Genomic DNA, 17,592 nt, shown 5'->3' with positions numbered 1-17,592 from the left:
GAGACAGCGGTCCGCGCTGAGACAGGGAACGCCCAAGGCCTAAGCCACGCCCACTGCGAGGCCACGCCCACTCCAAGGACTACAAAACATGCTAGAAACTTAGCGTGCACCACAATCTGTTTGTCATCCTCTGAGGCGGAAGCCGGAGGACTGTGCTCATTTAGAAAAAAAACTGCTTTTAAAAATTTGTATTTCGCCGAATTTGTGTTTTAAAAACCACAAGGAGCTCACCTGTTTAAGCGCTCACACCACGCGCTGACACAGCCCTCCTCACTCTTCCCTGAGACAGCGGTCCGCGCTGAGACAGGGAACGCCCAAGGCCTAAGCCACGCCCACTGCGAGGCCACGCCCACTCCAAGGACTACAAAACACGCTAGAAACTTAGCGTGCACCACAATCTGTTTGTCATCCTCTGAGGCGGAAGCCGGAGGATTGTGCTCATTTAGAAAAAAAACTGCTTTTAAAAATTTGTATTTCGCCGAATTTGTGTTTTAAAAACCACAAGGAGCTCACCTGTTTAAGTGCTCACACCACACGCTGACACAGCCCTCCTCACTCTTCCCTGAGACAGCGGTCCGCGCTGAGACAGGGAACGCCCAAGGCCTAAGCCACGCCCACTGCGAGGCCACGCCCACTCCAAGGACTGCAAAACACGCTAGAAACTTAGCGTGCACCACAATCTGTTTGTCATCCTCTGAGGCGGAAGCCGGAGGACTGTGCTCATTTAGAAAAAAAACTGCTTTTAAAAATTTGTATTTCGCCGAATTTGTGTTTTAAAAACCACAAGAAGCTCACCTGTTTAAGCGCTCACACCACCCGCTGACACAGCCCTCCTCACTCTTCCCTGAGACAGCGGTCCGCGCTGAGACAGGGAACGCCCAAGGCCTAAGCCACGCCCACTGTGAGGCCACGCCCACTCCAAGGCCTACAAAACACGCTAGAAACTTAGCGTGCACCACAATCTGTTTGTCATCCTCTGAGGCGGAAGCCGGAGGACTGTGCTCATTTAGAAAAAAAACTGCTTTTAAAAATTTGTATTTCGCCGAATTTGTGTTTTAAAAACCACAAGGAGCTCACCTGTTTAAGCGCTCACACCATGCGCTGACACAGCCCTCCTCACTCTTCCCTGAGACAGCGGTCCGTGCTGAGACAGGGAACGCCCAAGGCCTAAGCCACGCCCACTGCGAGGCCACGCCCACTCCAAGGACTACAAAACACGCTAGAAACTTAGCGTGCACCACAATCTGTTTGTCATCCTCTGAGGCGGAAGCCGGAGGACTGTGCTCATTTAGAAAAAAAACTGCTTTTAAAAATTTGTATTTCGCCGAATTTGTGTTTTAAAAACCACAAGAAGCTCACCTGTTTAAGCGCTCACACCACCCGCTGACACAGCCCTCCTCACTCTTCCCTGAGACAGCGGTCCGCGCTGAGACAGGGAACGCCCAAGGCCTAAGCCACGCCCACTGCGAGGCCACGCCCACTCCAAGGCCTACAAAACACGCTAGAAACTTAGCGTGCACCACAATCTGTTTGTCATCCTCTGAGGCGGAAGCCGGAGGACTGTGCTCATTTAGAAAAAAAACTGCTTTTAAAAATTTGTATTTCGCCGAATTTGTGTTTTAAAAACCACAAGGAGCTCACCTGTTTAAGCGCTCACACCATGCGCTGACACAGCCCTCCTCACTCTTCCCTGAGACAGCGGTCCGTGCTGAGACAGGGAACGCCCAAGGCCTAAGCCACGCCCACTGCGAGGCCACGCCCACTCCAAGGACTACAAAACACGCTAGAAACTTAGCGTGCACCACAATCTGTTTGTCATCCTCTGAGGCGGAAGCCGGAGGACTGTGCTCATTTAGAAAAAAAACTGCTTTTAAAAATTTGTATTTCGCCGAATTTGTGTTTTAAAAACCACAAGGAGCTCACCTGTTTAAGCGCTCACACCACACGCTGACAGAGCCCTCCTCACTCTTCCCTGAGACAGCGGTCCGCGCTGAGACAGGGAACGCCCAAGGCCTAAGCCACGCCCACTGCGAGGCCACGCCCACTCCAAGGACTACAAAACATGCTAGAAACTTAGCGTGCACCACAATCTGTTTGTCATCCTCTGAGGCGGAAGGCGGAGGACTGTGCTCATTTAGAAAAAAAACTGCTTTTAAAAATTTGTATTTCGCCGAATTTGTGTTTTAAAAACCACAAGGAGCTCACCTGTTTAAGCGCTCACACCACGCGCTGACACAGCCCTCCTCACTCTTCGCTGAGACAGCGGTCCGCGCTGAGACAGGGAACGCCCAAGGCCTAAGCCACGCCCACTGCGAGGCCACGCCCACTCCAAGGACTACAAAACACGCTAGAAACTTAGCGTGCACCACAATCTGTTTGTCATCGTCTGAGGCGGAAGCCGGAGGACTGTGCTCATTTAGAAAAAAAACTGCTTTTAAAAATTTGTATTTCGCCGAATTTGTGTTTTAAAAACCACAAGGAGCTCACCTGTTTAAGCGCTCACACCACACGCTGACACAGCCCTCCTCACTCTTCCCTGAGACAGCGGTCCTCGCTGAGACAGGGAACGCCCAAGGCCTAAGCCACGCCCACTGCGAGGCCACGCCAACTCCAAGGACTACAAAACACGCTAGAAACTTAGCGTGCACCACAATCTGTTTGTCATCCTCTGAGGCGGAAGCCGGAGGACTGTGCTCATTTAGAAAAAAAACTGCTTTTAAAAATGTGTATTTCGCCGAATTTGTGTTTTAAAAACCACAAGGAGCTCACCTGTTTAAGCGCTCACACCACGCGCTGACACAGCCCTCCTCACTCTTCCCTGAGACAGCGGTCCGCGCTGAGACAGGGAACGCCCAAGGCCTAAGCCACGCCCACTGCGAGGCCACGCCCACTCCAAGGACTACAAAACACGCTAGAAACCTAGCGTGCACCCCAATTTGTTTGTCATCCTCTGAGGCGGAAGCCGGAGGACTGTGCTCATTTAGAAAAAAAACTGCTTTTAAAAATTTGTATTTCGCCGAATTTGTGTTTTAAAAACCACAAGGAGCTCACCTGTTTAAGCGCTCACACCACGCGCTGACACAGCCCTCCTCACTCTTCCCTGAGACAGCGGTCCGCGCTGAGACAGGGAACGCCCAAGGCCTAAGCCACGCCCACTGCGAGGCCACGCCCACTCCAAGGCCTACAAAACACGCTAGAAACTTAGCGTGCACCACAATCTGTTTGTCATCCTCTGAGGCGGAAGCCGGAGGACTGTGCTCATTTAGAAAAAAAACTGCTTTTAAAAATTTGTATTTCGCCGAATTTGTGTTTTAAAAACCACAAGAAGCTCACCTGTTTAAGAGCTCACACCACCCGCTGACACAGCCCTCCTCACTCTTCCCTGAGACAGCGTTCCGCGCTGAGACAGGGAACGCCCAAGGCCTAAGCCACGCCCACTGCGAGGCCACGCCCACTCCAAGGCCTACAAAACACGCTAGAAACTTAGCGTGCACCACAATCTGTTTGTCATCCTCTGAGGCGGAAGCCGGAGGACTGTGCTCATTTAGAAAAAAAACTGCTTTTAAAAATTTGTATTTCGCCGAATTTGTGTTTTAAAAACCACAAGGAGCTCACCTGTTTAAGCACTCACACCATGCGCTGACACAGCCCTCCTCACTCTTCCCTGAGACAGCGGTCCGTGCTGAGACAGGGAACGCCCAAGGCCTAAGCCACGCCCACTGCAAGGCCACGCCCACTCCAAGGACTACAAAACACGCTAGAAACTTAGCGTGCACCACAATCTGTTTGTCATCCTCTGAGGCAGAAGCCGGAGGACTGTGCTCATTTAGAAAAAAAACTGCTTTTAAAAATTTGTATTTCGCCGAATTTGTGTTTTAAAAACCACAAGGAGCTCACCTGTTTAAGCGCTCACACCACGCGCTGACACAGCCCTCCTCACTCTTCCCTGAGACAGCGGTCCGCGCTGAGACAGGGAACGCCCAAGGCCTAAGCCACGCCCACTGCGAGGCCACGCCCACTCCAAGGACTACAAAACACGCTAGAAACTTAACGTGCACCACAATCTGTTTGTCATCCTCTGAGGCGGAAGCCGGAGGACTGTGCTCATTTAGAAAAAAAACTGCTTTTAAAAATTTGTATTTCGCCGAATTTGTGTTTTAAAAACCACAAGAAGCTCACCTGTTTAAGCGCTCACACCACGCGCTGACACAGCCCTCCTCACTCTTCCCTGAGACAGCGGTCCGCGCTGAGACAGGGAACGCCCAAGGCCTAAGCCACGCCCACTGCGAGGCCACGCCCACTCCAAGGACTACAAAACACGTTAGAAACTTAGCATGCACCACAATCTGTTTGTCATCCTCTGAGGCGGAAGCCGGAGGACTGTGCTCATTTAGAAAAAAAACTGCTTTTAAAAATTTGTATTTCGCCGAATTTATGTTTTAAAAACCACAAAGAGCTCACCTGTTTAAGCGCTCACACCACGCGCTGACACAGCCCTCCTCACTCTTCCCTGAGACAGCGGTCCGCGCTGAGACAGGGAACGCCCAAGGCCTAAGCCACGCCCACTGCGAGGCCACGCCCACTCCAAGGCCTACAAAACACGCTAGAAACTTAGCGTGCACCACAATCTGTTTGTCATCCTCTGAGGCGGAAGCCGGAGGACTGTGCTCATTTAGAAAAAAAACTGCTTTTAAAAATTTGTATTTCGCCGAATTTGTGTTTTAAAAACCACAAGAAGCTCACCTGTTTAAGCGCTCACACAACCCGCTGACACAGCCCTCCTCACTCTTCCCTGAGACAGCGGTCCGCGCTGAGACAGGGAACGCCCAAGGCCTAAGCCACGCTCACTGCGAGGCCACGCCCACTCCAAGGCCTACAAAACACGCTAGAAACTTAGCGTGCACCACAATCTGTTTGTCATCCTCTGAGGCGGAAGCCGGAGGACTGTGCTCATTTAGAAAAAAAACTGCTTTTAAAAATTTGTATTTCGCCGAATTTGTGTTTTAAAAACCACAAGGAGCTCACCTGTTTAAGCGCTCACACCATGCGCTGACACAGCTCTCCTCACTCTTCCCTGAGACAGCGGTCCGTGCTGAGACAGGGAACGCCCAAGGCCTAAGCCACGCCCACTGCGAGGCCACGCCCACTCCAAGGACTACAAAACACGCTAGAAACTTAGCGTGCACCACAATCTGTTTGTCATCCTCTGAGGCGGAAGCCGGAGGACTGTGCTCATTTAGAAAAAAAACTGCTTTTAAAAATTTGTATTTCGCCGAATTTGTGTTTTAAAAACCACAAGGAGCTCACCTGTTTAAGCGCTCACACCACGCGCTGACACAGCCCTCCTCACTCTTCCCTGAGACAGCGGTCCGCGCTGAGACAGGGAACGCCCAAGGCCTAAGCCACGCCCACTGCGAGGCCACGCCCACTCCAAGGACTACAAAACACGCTAGAAACTTAACGTGCACCACAATCTGTTTGTCATCCTCTGAGGCGGAAGCCGGAGGACTGTGCTCATTTAGAAAAAAAACTGCTTTTAAAAATTTGTATTTCGCCGAATTTGTGTTTTAAAAACCACAAGGAGCTCACCTGTTTAAGCGCTCACACCACGCGCTGACACAGCCCTCCTCACTCTTCCCTGAGACAGTGGTCCGCGCTGAGACAGGGAACGCCCAAGGCCTAAGCCACGCCCACTGCGAGGCCACGCCCACTCCAAGGACTACAAAACACGCTAGAAACTTAGCGTGCACCACAATCTGTTTGTCATCCTCTGAGGCGGAAGCCGGAGGACTGTGCTCATTTAGAAAAAAAACTGCTTTTTAAAATTTGTATTTCGCCGAATTTGTGTTTTAAAAACCACAAGGAACTCACCTGTTTAAGCGCTCACACAACACGCTGACACAGCCCTCCTCACTCTTCCCTGAGACAGAGGTCCGCGCTGAGACAGGGAACGCCCAAGGCCTAAGCCACGCCCACTGCGAGGCCACGCCCACTCCAAGGACTATAAATGTGCCGGCCATACCAGCGCAGCGGACGAGCGCAGCGGGAGCGCCTAAGGCAAGCCCGTCTGCGTCCGTCCGCGCACGACCGGGCCTAGGGCCAGCCCCCATGCCCTAACCTACCGCCATTAGGAGACCTTACTCTCTGCGAGATCTCCTTAGCCTCAGACCTTCGAAAAACACCACCTGTCATGCCATACATGACCCAAACGTCCCCTTCACTAGCTGTAACATCTGCAAACCTGGAAACCTACTCCTTCCCAGGATGGCGGTCCCCCTCCCTGGCCTCAAATTAGCGACACTCAACTGTAGATCGCTTCCCAAGCACGCCCTACTCACAAACCACTTAATTGTCGATCACGATCTGGATATACTCTTCTTAACCGAAACCTGGATCACCGGTCATTCTAACTCCGACATAGTCTCGGCCCTTCCCCCGGGCTTTCTCATCATGTCCCAACCCCGCCCTCTAGGTCGAGGTGGTGGTATAGCCATCATCTACCGAGACTACTTCACCTGCCGATCTACGGAGATCCAGAGCAAGGAGTCGGAGAGCTGTCTGTTCACGCTGACGCTCTCGCCGACCTACTCCCTGTCAGGTCTTCTGGTCTACAGACCCCCTGGACATTTCGGCCCCTTCTCCGCTGCTTTTTTAGAATCCGTTTCATCCCTGGCCCACTTAACATCCAACTTCCTGATTACAGGCGACCTCAACATCCATTTCGATGATCTAACAGACACAGGGTCGTCTGACTTAATCAGTGAACTTGGCGCCCTTGGCTTCTTCCTGACTAACTCAGGAGCCACGCATGCGAAAGGACATCTGCTCGACCCTGTATTCTCGAACATCCCTTCCCTCCAGTTCACCAATTCCCTCCCCCTCCCATGGACGGACCACTTCCTGGTCTCGACCCATCTCCCAGGAGCCTTTAAGAAACCCCACAACCCCCCAACTTTCACCAAGGATAGATCCTGGGCCAGACTCTCGACGGACAACTGGGCCTTGGCGCTTGACGCTTCTATCCCCAGTCTTGCAGCCGACCCCACCATGGCAGACATCCAGTTTAGAGACTGGATTTCCTCCTCCCTCGACAGCCTCATCCCCATCAAAAATCGGGAGGTGAAAAATAAGACCAAGGGCCATGCCCCCTGGTATAACTCTGAACTTAGAGCGCTCCGTAAAGTGTGCAAAAAGGCTGAGAGAGTATGGAGGAAAGATTGGCTCCACAGCAACAAGGATATATATCACAACGCGGTAAGACAATACAAAACAGCCTTGAAATTAGCTAAATCAACGTTTTACGACAACAGAATAAAAACCGCGACCAACTCAGCCAAAGAATCCTATCAAATAGTCAAAGAACTACTAAACATCCCAACAGCACCCCCCCCTCACTTCCCCCCCCCCAGACAGAAGCAAGGATCTGGCCAATTATTTCGAGTCTAAAATCCTGCGGATACTGGACTCCCTTCCTACCGTCAGCCCCCCTCCCATCCTGGCAACAGCAGACGAAAACAATAGCCCACAGCTGGAGACTTTTAGAGCAGTTTCCCTCACCGAGGTGACGTCCACGCTAGAGAAAATGAAAAGCGGTTCCCCCCTTGACCCAGCCCCGGTCAGAGTCCTAAAAAAGGTGTCCCCCACCATAGCCTCTATCATCAGGGACCTTATCAACTCTTCCCTCGCTGGTGGAACGGTACCCCCCAACTGGAAGAACGCAGTCGTGAAGGCTTTGCTGAAAAAGCCCCAACTAAACCCGGACGACATGTCCAATTACAGACCGATCTCACTGCTCCCTTGTATCAGTAAGATGGCTGAAAAACTAGTCAACTCGCAACTATCCCAATTTCTCGAGACAAACAACATCCTGCGCCAATCCCAAACTGGGTTTCGACCCGGCCATGGCACGGACACCGCACTCCTCTCTGTCATCGAGGAGGCAAGGTGTATCCTAGACTCAGGGGCATCAGTGGCAGTGATCCTCCTGGATCTTAGCGCCGCCTTTGATACGGTGGATCACCGTGTCCTACTACACCGCCTGGCCAAGGCAGGAATTGTGGGTACGGCGCGAGCATGGATCGAATCCTTTCTTTCCCATCGATCCTTTCAGGTGTGGGACGGCAACTCCCGGTCAGAACCTCTCCCACTGAAGAATGGAGTTCCCCAGGGGTCGTCGCTCAGCCCCACCCTGTTTAATGTCTATATGGCTCCCCTGGAAGACGTAGTGGCCCCCTACAGTATAAAAATAATTAACTACGCTGACGACACCCAACTTGTCGTATCCCTGTCCCACCTGGATAACCATCCTGACAGCTTGCTGCACTGCCTCCAGGACATTCATACCTGGATGTGTGACTCGGCCTTGAAGCTGAACGGCGCTAAGACCGAGATCATGCTCCTGGGCAATAAATGGACGACCTTTCCACCTACATCTTGGCCCGACACCTTTGGTGAAATCCCCTCTCCTAAAAATGAAATCAAAACTCTAGGAGTTTGGTTGGAACCTGACCTTACCATGAAAACGCAGGCAGCCAAGACAGCAGGCACCTGCTTCGGTCTCCTGCGGTCCGTACGCAAGATCCTGCCTCTTCTTCCCCTCCCATCCAGGAAATTATTTGTCCAGGGTCTTGTCTTGGCCCGGCTCGATTACAGCAATGCCATCTATCTGGGGGCCCCTGAATACACCCTAGCCAAACTCCAACGCACCCAGAATGCGGCGGCCAGGCTCATCTTGAACCTTCCTCCTAGAGTGTCGGCTAAGCCCGCCCTCAAAGCCCTACACTGGCTCCCTGTTCGCCAGAGAGTAGAGTTCAAGGCCCTATGTACCACCCACAAGCTCATCAATGGAGCTGGCCCTGCCGCGCTTAAAAATATGGTTACCCCATATAAAGCCTCAAGACCCCTTCGCTCCGACGCCGAACATCTTGCTACGGTGCCCAAATTCAGGAAGGCTCGCACCGGCGGTCGCCGCTTTTCGGTCAAAGCCTCCACAGTGTGGAACTCACTCCCTCTCAGTCTACGCCTGGAACCCTCCCACATGGTGTTCCGCAGGAAACTTAAAACCCTCCTGTTCCCCAAATAAGTCACTCCCTCCTCCCCCCTCTGGATCTTTACAGGTTGAATAGCGCGGGGATGCCTACGGGTCACCAGGCGCTTTAGAAATCGCAAAATAAATAAATAAATAAATAAATAGAAGTTGTAAAACGCCATTGCTGAATATTTATTATGTGCAGGAAGGGAACCTATGCTGCACATAAACAATCATCCCCCTGACACAGGCATGCAAGGATGCCTACGTCGACACATGGCAGCAGTTTTTGCGCCAGCGCAGGGGGAAGCACAGAGATGCGACATCTTTTTGTAAATATGTCGCATCCCTGTGCTTCCAAACTAACGCAGCGCTGCAAAATGACTTGCTGCACCGTGCTGCGTTAGTTTATGATAAAGCTGCCCCCAACTGCGAGCCTAAAATTGAGTGAATGCACAGACTCAAGTACGCCTACATTTGTAACATATTTCATGTGCATTAATAACACATTAATCTGTCAGCTACTATTCCTTTTCTATATGTCTTGTATATAATCATTCTATTACGAATAAATAACGTACCAGCGGTATCTCAGGTATCTGTTTTCACCATACGGGTTTGAAATTCTTTCTCCTTCTAAAAATATAACAGGACAGGGTCTGGCAAACACGCTGCTGGTGCTCCTCTCTGTGCTGTGGGCGAGAGGCTACTTGGAAGATGAATTTTGGAAAAGCAACGCTGGTGTCACTTAATACGCACATTCGTGACAGCCTTGGCATGTCTGTAGGAGTAAAAGATCACCTTCCTTTGCCTTCTACACCGTCAGTTTACACTCGGCAGTCTGGATCGGTACGTGAGATGGGATGAAACAATGTAAAAGTGAAATGTGTCCCCATTTATAATTTAGTAAAGCGTGCAACATGCCAAAGAATATTTTGACAAGTGCAATAAACATTTCTTTCACCGCAGTCGTGAAATGTGTCCTCCGATAATAGCAGTTTACCAGACATATGTTCAGTGGAAACCTAATACTGCTTCTGAAATGTTGTTTGGACTATAGAAAATAGTGTGGGTCCTGTTCATGAAAAAAAGTAAAAATAAGGGTGGAGGTTTACAAATCTGCATCCGCCTGCAATGTTCCTTGGACTAGAGAAAACACGGTGGGCCCAATTCTTGAAAAACAAAACTTGTAAATTCGGATGGAGATTTTAATCACCGCCTGAATGTACTCTAACTCTTTTTCTGGTCACTAACACTGCCAGTAGCATTTCTGGAAAGTTGCACCAAACTCATGTTTCTAACTGTACTACTGGGAATGTCACGTAACTACTCCCCAGGGCTCCTATTCCCACTGTGAAACGTTGTTCCTAGCTGGTGGAATAGAGACATTCTGTAGACATGCGCTTTTTTTTCATCCACAGCTAAAACAAATGTTCCTGTTGAGAAAGCTCCTTCCCTACACCACCATCAAACTTGGGAATTATTTGTTTTTCTTCCCATATTGGAAGGGTGGTTGTACCTGCTCCAGTTGGAGTTGGAGTAAGCATTTGATCTTTCTAGGGTAGAAAGGGTCTAGCGAGAAGATTGAGGCAGGGACATCTTTAGAATTTCGGTGGTCCTGGGCAAAACTTATTTTGGGGACCCCTGTTCATAACAGCTTTGAACTTATAATCCAATTTCAGTTCTTTCATTCCCTCTTTGGCCAGGTCACGAACAGTACATATGGAAAGGGGCGACCACTCGGTCCCCCCGAACGTATGGCAGGGTGCCCGGATCCCCCCGGGAAACCATTTTGGGCGGGGGGCGTGTCTCGGCTGGTATGCCCGAAGCGGCGTAGCCGGGGCGCGCTTTTTCCCGCCCAAGAAGGGGTTGTCCTAGACACCTACACCGTTGGTCACGCCCCGTAGGCGTACCAGAGGAGGGTACACGCCCTCCCGAAGAGGAATAAAAGGAGCAACAATCCAGAGAAGCATCCTCTTGTTCCTGTGCTTGGAAGCTGCACCCTCTCGTTGCACGTGAGCTCTAGACGGAACAAGGAGCAATTTTGAGAACTTGTAATTTTTGTGTTTCTCTTCCAGGAGCTTTCTCCACCGTATCCAGGACCTCGTCGAGCAGCTAAGCAGCAAGGGTCGAGTCTGACAACGATGCCTGGCAAGAAGGTCGGAAAGAAGGCAGGGACGGAGCAGATGCTCCGCATGCTGATGAAAGACATGGCGGACATGAAAAAGCAAATGGCGGCAATGAATAATACGGGCAGACCGAAGAAGGTCATCGGACCAGCATTGCCGGGAGTAGTCCCCGCAGGGAGAGGTAAAAGGGCCAGGAATAGGGCGGCAGGGGGGGAGTCCCCAGTTCCCGAGTCACCCCCGGTAAGCCCGGTTAGTCCAGTCGAGGCCCCGGTACCTGTACCGATCCCGGATGCGGGCCAGCCGATTCCGGTAGTAGTTACGCCCACCAGCGAGGAGGAAATGCCTCCGGAGTTGGCCGCCCAGTTGGCCGCATGGCTTGGAAAGAATACCGAGGGTGCAGCGGCGCCCGGAGATACGGCCAAAGAGGCTAGGTTGCTAATGAAGCAGTTGCGGCAATCGCGAGATGCTGTGAAGGCGAATGTCCCTCTTGCCCCCTCACAGATTCCCCCGGAAGAACCAGCGGCTAGCGGTGGAAAATCAGCAGGACCGGCTGTGGAGTCTGGTAAGCAGCCATTGCCAATGGCAAATGGGGGGTCTTTGCCCTCAAGGAGGGAGAAAGTAGTTCAGCATATTCCTCTGGCCACGAAAGAGCTGATTTGGGCTGATAAATATGTCAATATGTTTTCGCTCCTGACTGATCATCACGAGATTGAGTATGTTAAGGCTCAGAAGGATTTGTTGCATCCGAGTGTGTGGCGCGCAAAAATGGCGGGCTTCAGGGTGGATGAGACGATCTCGAATTGGGCCAAGGCCTTTGGGATGTTTACTGCTATTATGGGTGAACGTAAGCCAGAGATTATGACTGAATTAGCCTGTTATCAGACACGTATAATGGATTTCTATGAAACATATGAGGGCGATCTATGGAGGGGTTATGATAATAAGTTTCGTAAGGCCAAGGAGCACGATTCGTCTCTGACGTGGGACTGTCTCGACTCCGTCTCTTGGCAGAAGCAGCTCTTGCCGGGCACGACGAAGTCGTCCTCGCTTGGCGAGTATGGGTCGGTGCCTTCCCGCCATCAATCGGCGGCGCCCTTTCGAGCAAACCCCGCAGGTGATCACCAACCCAGGAGTAGTGGGAATGGGGGTAGAAAAGGGGTTTGCTGGAATTTTAACAGAGGCAAGTGCACGAGGCCACATGAGACATGTAAGTTCAGGCATGAGTGTGCAGGTTGCGGACATTCTTCACACCCGGAGAGTTCGTGCAGAGCCAAGAATGGGGATACCGGGGGTAGTGGAGGTACCAAACAGGTCTAATATCGGCCAAGGGGTACCACTACCTACCCCCGTAGATATCATGGCAATGATCCCCTGGCTAAACGAATACCCTGATCATGTCTCTGCTGGGGTGTTACGGGACGGCTTTTCATATGGTTTCCACATCCCGGCGGGGGATTTTCGGGGGGACTCACTGTGTAAAAATCAACTGTCCGTTCAGCAGCACCCGATGGTGGTAGAAAACAAGATTGCGAAGGAAGTTGCCCGGGGCCGGGTCGCCGGCCCATATAGGCACCCGCCTGTTGCTAATTTCATTTGTTCACCGTTGGGAGTAGTCCCCAAGAAGGACCCAGGTGAGTTTAGGTTAATTCATAACTTGTCGGCTCCTAGGGGTCTTTCGGTAAACGATGCGATTGATCCAGGAGTCTGTTCGGTGCGGTACGCATCCTTTGATGAGGCCGTCGCCATGTTGAATCGCCTGGGGCCCGGAGCGCTGATGGCTAAATCGGATATTGAGTCAGCATTCCGGTTGCTCCCGGTACATCCTCAGGATCAGCGTCTGTTAGGTTTTGTGTTTCAGGAACGCTATTACATGGATAGATGTATGCCAATGGGTTGCTCCATCTCTTGTGCTTATTTTGAGAAATTCAGCTGTTTTCTGCAATGGGCATTCACCAGAGCTACGGGCTATACACAGGTTATGCACTACCTAGATGATTTTTTGTTCTTGGGGCCAGCCGGTGACACGGAATGTGCACAGGCTTTACTGGAATTTTGCAATCTCATGAAACGGTTCGGCGTGCCAGTGGCACCGGGAAAAACGGTGGGGCCATCTACTTCACTCGAGTTTCTTGGAATTGAGCTCGATTCAGTGGAGGGATGCTTCCGTTTGCCCAGGGACAAAGTAATGAAATTTAGGGCCTCGCTAGAATTGTGCATTAGCAAAGAGAAGGTAACCCTCCATCAGTTGCAGCAAGCGGTGGGCCAGCTTAACTTTGCCCTCAGAGTGATACCAATGGCCCGCCCTTTTTCCCGCTCTATTGCACAAGCCATGGTCGGTCTCAAAGAAGGACACCACCGCTCGAGACTGTCTGCAGAGGTTCGCCGGGATATGCGCATATGGTTGGCATTTCTGGCGGATTTCAACGGTCGAGTGGTATGGAGCAAACCACCAGCATCCTCGGACGAGCTGGGTTTGTGGACCGACTCGGCAGGGAGCGTGGGATTTGGAGCCATCTTTGGTAATCGATGGTCGGCACAAACATGGCCGACGTGGTGGCACACCAGTGGGCTAACAGGTAACATTGGGTTTCTTGAGTTGTTCCCCATTATGGTGGCCCTGAAGGCATGGCCGGCCAATTTCCGTGATCGCTCAGTTTTATTTTGGTCCGATAACATGACCGTTGTTGAATGCATAAATAACCAGGCAGCACGCTGCAAGTTGATTTTGAGATTATTAAAGGAAATTGTCCTACTGTGCATGAGACTGAACGTTCAGTTTAGGGCAAGGCATGTGCCGGGTGTATTGAACCAGGCTGCTGATGCACTCTCTCGTTCCCACATGCAGGCCTTCAGGGGTTATCTACCTTCTGCGGATCTAGTGGCGGCACCATTTCCCGAAGCTCTCTGGTCACTCGGTGCCCCGGATTACAGGACCTCGTGGGAGCCAGCTTAGCCCCCAGGACATGGAAGGCGTATGAAGGAGCGTTTCGTTCCTATTGTGCATTTTTGGGTCCAGCAGGAGGGGATAAGTGGGGACAGGAGGAGTATGTACTGAAGTTTTTAGTAGCACTCCACAAGGCAGGCCGATCAGCAGCGACGGTCAATAGGCACCGGGCCGCCATTGCATTCATGGCGCAGGCGTGCGGCATCAAGGACCCTACATCGTCCTTTTTGGTTAAGAAGGCACTACGAGGGTGGCAACGCCTCGAGGGTCATAGAGTAGACGAGAGGCGCCCGATTGGGTTAGAAAGATTGTCCCTGTTGATGTCAGTGCTCCCCGCGACATGTTCCTCCCAGTCCGAAGTAGTGCTGTTCCGGGCCGCTTTCGCATTAGCATTCCATGGGGCTATGCGGGTGAGCGAGCTGGTGGCAAGAAATAAGAAGGATGTGGGGGGAGGTCTATGTCGGGAACACGTTCAGATCAAGGGTGATTCAATGGTAATCACAATAGCCAGGTCTAAAACCGACCAGGGTGCGATGGGGGACAGTATTGTGGTCCAGCGCGTGCGAGGGTCCCCCATGTGCCCGGTGCAGTGCGTTGAGCAATACCTGGCGCAAAGGGCGGTAGCATGGGGGGGAAGCTTGCTGAGACACACCGACGCCACCCCACTGACAAGGTTTCAGTTTCAGCGGGTGTTAACTTTGGCAATCGCGGCAGCGGGCTTGGACCCAAGCGATTTTGGGACCCATTCCTTCAGGATAGGGGCTGCTACAGAAGCTACAGCCAGGGGTCAAAGTGTGGAAATGGTGAAACAATTGGGACGATGGTCCTCGAACTGTTATAAAAGGTATGTGCGGTTGCACATGTTGTGAAGCTAATGTCATGCACTCACGCTTCTTGTCTTTTGTTTGGTTTACAGTTTCGCGAGCTTGCGAGGAGGGCGGACTGTGCAGTCGACCCGACACCTGGGAACCAGCGGTCAAAGATCACCGGCTGAGGAAAGAGTGGTGTGGGTCGTGGGCCACTCATACGTGAGGCGTGCCGCGGATGTATTCAAAGCAGGTGACATGATTCACACAGCTGGGGAATACGGGTACAGGGTGACCTTCCATGGAAGGGGCGGGCTCTGTATTGACCGGTTTCAGTGTTTTGTCGAGGAACTGTTAGGGCGGACAAGGTCACCACCGTCTATAATCATAGTGCATCTGGGGGGCAATGACTTGGTGGCGCTCGGTCGGCGAGTACTCCTCGAGCGGGTTCTATCCACTGTTAGCTGGTTGGCAAAGAGGATTACGGGGTGCACGATAGCATGGTCACACATGATTCCAAGGAAGGTGTGGCGGGGGGCCCTCTCTGTGTCAGCTTTGAATCATTCAGTAAAGAAAGTTAATAACACGCTGGGTAGATTGTTTCGTTCAGGACAGTTGCACTATATTCCGCATGGATGTATCCGGGGGGATAACATGTATCTCGAAGACGGGGTTCATTTGTCCCGGGAGGGGAATGTCTTACTCATAGGAGACTTCATAGCATGGTTACGGGGTTTGTATAGTCATGACCTTTAGTAGGAGTGTGGGGGGTCCGGATAGCCGGTCAACTATCCGGCCTGTGGCGGTAAGGTCATGATCAGTGAGCAGTAATTTCAAGATCCCTAGAGGGGGCGCCACCCATTATGGATGGGAGCGCCCGGGGGGAGGCGGCCATTGGCCCCTCACAAGGGAAGGCGGCACCCACTAAGTATTGGGTCCCCGAAGGGAAGGCGGTCATAGGCCCCTCCCAGGGGAGGAGGCAGCTCGATGCCCCTCCTAGGAATTTCCCGGGACCAGGATATCCACGACGGCGGATGTGGTGAACAGTGTGGGGTGGGAGGGGGGTCCACGCTACCTTCTAGACACCTCACACGAGTCCTCGGACGACCACTAAGATGGCGTCGAGTTAAATAAGGGGCCCCGCTAAGACAAGGGAAATTGGAAGTTGGCACAGAGGTACAGTCCTCTGTGCGACCGCCCCTCACACCGTGAGGGGGGAGTTCTGGTAGTAGGGATCTGACACCGGTTACGACCTTGCCGTTGGCCCGTAATGTTAGGATGTACAATTTTTATTTAGAAAATATGCATTTGCAGGATGTTTAGACTCGGCTAGGAGAACCTTTGTATTAGAGATTTGTTAAGGTTAGCCAATAAACGTGACTGCAGTGAAATGTATAAATGAAAAATTGTACATGATATGAAAATGTTATTTTAATGTTTTAATTTTGTTTCATATTTTTAATAAATACGGCCGGGAGGGTAACTCCCTCCCGCCTTCCAAAAGTTCAGAACTGCGTCCGTCTTCCCATCCTTGGGGATTGTGTTGGGAGGGTGTGATAGGCATCCCGGCCATATGGAAAGGGGCGACCACTCGGTCCCCCCGAACGTATGGCAGGGTGCCCGGATCCCCCGGGAAACCATTTTGGGCGGGGGGCGTGTCTCGGCTGGTATGCCCGAAGCGGCGTAGCCGGGGCGCGCTTTTTCCCGCCCAAGAAGGGGTTGTCCTAGACACCTACACCGTTGGTCACGCCCCGTAGGCGTACCAGAGGAGGGTACACGCCCTCCCGAAGAGGAATAAAAGGAGCAACAATCCAGAGAAGCATCCTCTTGTTCCTGTGCTTGCAAGCTGCACCCTCTCGTTGCATGTGAGCTCTAGACGGAACAAGGAGCAATTTTGACCCACCCACCAGCCCCTTATGGCAACGTTAGTAATGCAATGAAGTGGATTTGCGTTGATAGTATCTTTTTTCCAAGGTTTTTTAGTGTGTAATAAAGATGTCAAATGTTTGAACTGCAATAAAGTAATTTGCTTCATAACAATTTTTCTCATCCAGTTGAGCGGAGTATCACAGTCTAATTGAATGTGTAGCATGTGTAGATAAGTGGATGAATAGTACAATGTCCAGGTAACCGCTTTATCGCTCTCTTCATTAGGTTAAAAAAAAACGTCGTATTTATTTTGGTCGGGCGGTAAGGTCATGATCGGTGAGCAGTAATTTCAAGATCCCTAGAGGGGGCGCCACCCATTATGGATGGGAGCGCCCGGGGGGAGGCGGCCATTGGCTCCTCACAAGGGGAGGCGGCACCCACTAAGTATGGGGTCGCCGAAGGGAAGGCGGTCATAGGCCCCTCCCAGGGGAGGAGGCGGCTCGATGCCCCTCCTAGAAATTTCCCGGGGCCAGGATATCCGCGACGGCGGATGTGGTGAACAGTGTGGGGTGGGAGGGGGGTCCACGCTACCTTCTAGACACCTCACACGAGTCCTCGGACGACCACTAAGATGGCGTCGAGTTAAATAAGGGGCCCCCGCTAAGACAAGGGAAATTGGAAGTTGGCAAAGAGGTACAGTCCTCTGTGCGACCGCCCCTCACACCGTGAGGGGGGAGTTCTGGTAGTAGGGATCTGACACCGGTTACTACCTTGCCGTTGGCCCGTAATGTTAGGATGTACAATTTTTATTTAGAA

This window comes from Lissotriton vulgaris, chromosome 6 (genome assembly GCF_964263255.1).
Source record: "Lissotriton vulgaris chromosome 6, aLisVul1.2, whole genome shotgun sequence".
NCBI classification, from domain to species: Eukaryota; Metazoa; Chordata; class Amphibia; order Caudata; family Salamandridae; genus Lissotriton; species Lissotriton vulgaris.
This window is presented reverse-complemented; position numbering follows the sequence as displayed.